This window comes from Portunus trituberculatus, chromosome 44 (assembly GCF_017591435.1).
Source record: "Portunus trituberculatus isolate SZX2019 chromosome 44, ASM1759143v1, whole genome shotgun sequence".
NCBI lineage: Eukaryota > Metazoa > Arthropoda > Malacostraca > Decapoda > Portunidae > Portunus > Portunus trituberculatus.
This window is the reverse complement of record NC_059298.1, coordinates 16,928,806-16,934,768: the sequence shown is the minus strand read 5'-3', so window position 1 is coordinate 16,934,768 and position 5,963 is coordinate 16,928,806.

Here is a 5,963-nt window from a genome sequence, read left to right as displayed (position 1 = left end):
ATACCTACCCGGCACAAAAAATGAACGTACTCGCAACACACACAACCAGGCATACCAAACAAACTTTCCGGTAAACTCTGGAACTCCCTGCCTATGTTTGTATTTCCAATGTCCTATGACTTGACTTCACTCAAGAGGGAGGTTTCAAGACATTTGTCCCTGTCCTTTAGCTAACTACCGGCTCTGTAAGGAGACTGGCGACTGAGTGGGCCTTTTTTTTTCCTTTATCTTTTTGTTGCCCTTGGACAGTCCTCCCATCTCACATAAAAAAAAAGAAAAAACATATCATACTAACACAGACCCATACAAGCACTCATACTTTCCCCGCACCGTAAAGGACTGGAGCAGGCTTCCTCAATGTATTTTAGACAACAGTACAATAGAAACATTCTCTAAACAAATATACAGTCATTTATCACAACAACACCTCATCACTATCAGATGCACTTGATTAACTTCCATCCTTTACACGCTCGGATCCTTTCCCCCACCAACTAACCAAAAAATATGCCTGCTATACACCAAATGTGCATAGCAGGCACTGCGCACTACAAATCAGAATCAAAATCACTCAGAGATCAAATTCTTTAGTGCCACGTCATCAAAAGGCTTGAAAAGATCTATGACTATCCACGCAGACCTGACAGCTTCTTGCAGCATCCCTATATTTTCTCTTGTTCGTACTGTTAACACTGCTTTCTTATCTAGCACACCACCGCCACGCCACCATCAAAAGCATGACTGGAACTATAACGCTACCAAATCCGCATCCACACATAATGCTACCCTCACAGCCCACGAAAATTCAATTCCATCATCACCATCACCACCACCACCACCACTACCACATTGCTGTCGTAAGCCGCCACAGCGACAATTTCCCAACACACCAAGACACCATCACGCAGCTCTCCTCCACCATACCACTATTACATCTGCCACCAAAATATCATCACCATCCTAAGCACAATCCGATTATTCAGCACAAGGCCACCACCATCATCATCATCATAACTTATTACTACAACTACAACTACCGAATCCGTCATAGTGTGAAGTTTCTTTTGGATAACTCTTTCGGACCTGCAAGGAGACTGGCAACTAAGTGGTGCTTTTTTTTTCCTTTTCTTTTACTGCCCTTGGTCAGCTCCCCCTCTTACACAAAAAATAAAAAAAAACACCAGAAGCAACAACAATAATAGCACCACAGAGAAGACACGAGACTAGCGAACTGCATTCTACCACACTTTCAAAACACATTTCTTGAATCGTGGCAGTAAACATCCCCCACGCGCCAAAAAATGCGAAGATATATCACGCAAACATACATTCAACAAACGGGAAAGAAAACGCAACGTGTTCCAAGACTCCTCTGTGTGCACGAGACGGCAAGAAAAACGACACAGTCCGCTGAGCCTCCGCGCCACCCTTCCTTGAAACAAATTTACTCTTGTTGATGGAGCCTCGAAAGAAATTTTTAGAGCTGATATTTGCAACTGAAATTATAATACGGGATGAAGAGTTGTGCGCATCCTTCACGGACCCAAAGATTGCATAATGATGAATAATGAATCTCCTAGAAATTTTTAGTGTAGCAAGAGTCCAAATTGTTATTTCAATCTGCTGTCAGCCAAACTCTAAGCAATATCTGGTGTGATCAGTGCAGTCTCTGGCGTGGAAACGTGACTGCGTCCTCTTTACGCAACGCTCGTAAGGAAGGTGTTTTCGAGGGAAGGGCTGCGAATCACCTACCAAAGTAAGTGCTAGGTGTGATCAGTGAAGTCCTCAGTGTGGAAACGTGACCGCTTCCTACATATACGCAACGCCCGTAAAGAAGAGAGGTGCTTTGTAGGAGTGGATTGTGTGCGACTTGTGGGTCTCATTCCTCTATTCTTACAAGCATCAACAACCTCACCTTTACCCCACCTTTCCTCGCCCCTTTGCTCGTGTGTGTGTGTGTGTGTGTGTGTGTGTGTGTGTGTGTGTGTGTGTGTGTGTGTGTGTGTGTGTGTGTGTGTGTGTGTGTGTGTGTGTGTGTGTGTGTGTGTGTGTGTGTGTGTGTGTGTGTGTGTGTGTGTGTGTTCTTCTAGATATACCATTACCGATCCGTCAACAACATAATACAGATTAACTTTTATCAGGCATAATGCGACCTGCATGTTGTGTAAACCTTTACGTTACAACCCAATTAAGAGTATCAAAGATGTTTTCAAGATTAACATCCTGCTAAAATTTTCAGCTTCCATTTTGCTTGATTTATGCAAAAATTTATGTGTTTTAAATTCTCTCTCTCTCTCTCTCTCTCTCTCTCTCTCTCTCTCTCTCTCTCTCTCTCTCTCTCTCTCTCTAAGATCAATCCATCACTCACCAAGCCAAGTAATCTTCACGCTTCCTCAGCTGTAACATGCAGGGCTCCCTCACACTCAACTGGAGGCATCAGGAACAAACTACAAAACAAGAATCATCGCTACAATGACGCGAAAGTAACGAGCTGCATATCTTCATTCATCTTGACAGTATATATGTCACCCACACATCTGTAAATGCAGAGATATTCTTCTTAAACAAACAGTACAGCGGTACAGTGGATCCATGCGTACTTTGGGGTCCGAGGGTCTCCAAGCGCACAGGTTCGAATCCTGTCCACGGTCCGAATGTAGGTTGGGCTTCCTCACTCGCAGCAACGGTTTCCTAGCGGGTGGGCTTTGAGATAGGAGGTATCCCAAATAGTATCCCCTTTAGCCCATAAATTCCCGTGAAAACCCCACATGGTATAAATAAAAAAAAATATAAAAAAATCGTAGTTGGTTCCTTAATTCTACTGTGTGCCCTTGGCGGGAAAAGGAGCACAAACCATGACGATCCGCTATACTTCAGCACAATCCTTCCTTGAGACAGACGGAAGAAACTCTGCTGAACTCCTAAAATCCACAATACAAGAGAGTAGAGTATACTTCCTCGAGAACAGCGTACATTTCCTCATAAGCATCCAAAATATTATTCTGATTTACATGAGAACCATTTCTTACCAAACCGAGTTAACGTCTATCGTCAGCCAAAATCTAAGCCAAACTCCACCAATCTCGACTGTCTTCTATCTACACGAGTGCCTGGTGTGATGAGTGCCACCTACTGCGTGGAAACACGACCGCGCCCAACTCATGCAACCTTCACGCCTTCTTCACCAGCACTGGCATTATGTGTACCTTTATTTCTTTCCCCTGCCAGTGGCCCTCTTACACAAAATAAATAAATAAATAAATAAATAAATAAACAGGGAGCGTTCTGACTCACGGAACTATTTACCGGAAGACATGCATGGTCAACACACCAGTACACTAGAGCAACACTGAAAGATGGTACGACACGAATCTGACTTCGCCTCCTGTTCCCACACACACACACACACACACACACACACACACACACACACACACACACACACACACACACACACACACACTGGGTTAGCTACTGACATATATGTACCTTGCAAATGCAGATTGTCATCAATATCGATCTACGGTTTACATGTTGAAGTTCCCTAATAGCACACTCTAACAATGGCTGATAGATTACAACAGTGCGATGTATGCCAAATAAACACCGATGATAAAGCCCACACTTATCTGACACCTACAAACAGTCAACTTCCAACACACCAACGCTAAGCTGATTCAGAGATATTAAAACTAAAACACGAAACATTCACATCAAATAGACAGTAATGTTTCCGGTACACATAACATCCATTTTGAAACACCGCATCATAGAGTATACAGTACCACGAATTACAACAAAGTATTTAATGACTTGGCAAACTGTCACAGTTCTACACAGTTTGATGGGAGAACTTTCATCACATTCCTAAGAGTCGGTGTATCATCCTAATTCGTATCCCGTTTCACGTCTTGCTTAGTTAGGCAACCTCAAAGCTGGAAGTGATCAGAACGCGATACTGTAGAGTCTGTGCCGACTCATGAAACCTTTCTGTGGGGCACTGGCTGATAACACTGATCGTTATTTCCTAGTTCATGGAAATAATATCATTGCGGTCAGTGTTACATAATGTAATGATATAGCCTTACTATTCCTATACAGGTGTCTGCTGAGAATGATTCAAACGGACACCACTGAGCAAGGATGGTGAGTCTGAAATAAGTTTTCTTCGTTCATGGATGCAGACCTGGGCATGATTATGATTACTAATCAAAAAATCATAAGCCATGGCTGTGATTACGTAATTATAATCAAATCATAATCAAAAAGCATAAAATTTGTGGTCATAATCAAATCATAAACAAAATTTTCTCTGCGTTGATAATCATAATAAAATCTTAATCATGTTTTTATAACAATCATTGATTAAAATGTGATTATGGTGATTATTTATTTGTAATTTCCACGAAGCACTTTACTTTCAAGTCAAAGTATGTTTTGAAAGCATTGGAACTCTCTCATGCTTCACTTGCCTGTCTACCATGGTATAAGGGAAAGTCGGGTAAAGTGGACCAGTGGTGCAAAGTGGACCACTTGCTCTCCCACCAAAACCAATGATACGAAATTTCAAACAGCAGCTGCGATATCTTTCGGTAACATGACGTAAATCGCCCACGAGCTTTGACACTGAAAGAAAACTTTATTCTAACTGAAGGGACCAAAGTTGAAACTTTTATAATAATTGAAATTTAGATACCTTTGTAGTTACATCAAGTTCTTTGTTGTGATAATTGCTAAAGAACAGTGGTAATGTTGCTAATATAAGCACACAAATGTATGTCTTTAATACCTTTAGTTAGTATGTGATTTAAGCGGTTTCATATATATTACTGTGACCAAATATGTAAAAGTGTACCGAGTAGATAAAAATTTGCTACTTATTCAGGCATTGTACCATACTTAATCACTGTTGTTGTTGTTGTTGTTATAAATAATCACAGCGAAATGTGATTATAAGTATAATATAATCATAATCATGTACAAAAATAAAAAATAAAAATTATCCTAATAAAAAAATAACGAAACTCAAATCATAATCAAATCATAATCAGAAAAATTAAAGTAATCATAATTTAATCACAATCAAAAAATATTCCAGACTGTAATCAAAACCAAATCCTAATCATTTTTCATGATCATGCCTATGTCAGCATGGATGGATGTCTCGTGGTGAGAGCGTGTAGCTTTAGCGGCACGTGAACGTTTTCATGACGGGATAGGAATGAGGGCACGGTGACGCGCTGCACTGGATCTTGGAGCCACGCCGCGTTATGTAAGGTGACTTTCATGATTTTCATAACTACACCGTTACTTCATGTCGATGAAGCAATATCGAGTCAAGCAGGCTGTTTATGGAGTGCGAAGCCATAGTAACGCATACTACCAAGAGAAGACAGCTAGCAGTTGTCGCCCTCGCAGGCACCACCCGCTATACTCACACGTGCTGGCGGCGAAACACTGGCTGCTACACACTCATTTACTATTATTATTTTCTCACATTCTCCTCAAAACAAGCGACTTTCCAAACGTGTTACATTTTCTCCCTTAAGCCATCGTGAGTTGGTCTGCATTTCTTAACCAAAAGCCTTCCAGTAGATGCAAGATGTTCTTAAATTATTAATGATTACGGGGAATACAGGAGCATGAACACATACCGGTTACAACACGCTCCATCACGCCAAACTTATCCACTGTTTAAAATAATCAGTCACCAATGTGTACATCATTTCCACACACAAAAGACCATCTTGAGACGCGAGCCTAAGTGAGTGATGAGCCTTGCCTTGCCATGGACACCTTTCCAATCTTAGTATTTCATGATTTCATCATCAAACATTTTTGCGTTGCAGCGACTTAATTCACTAGAACTTCAACAGAGCCCATGCATTAATGATTACATCCAATATAATTCTTCCTGACATATATTATCGAAGTTTCAACGTAAAAGTGAAGCAACAAATAAT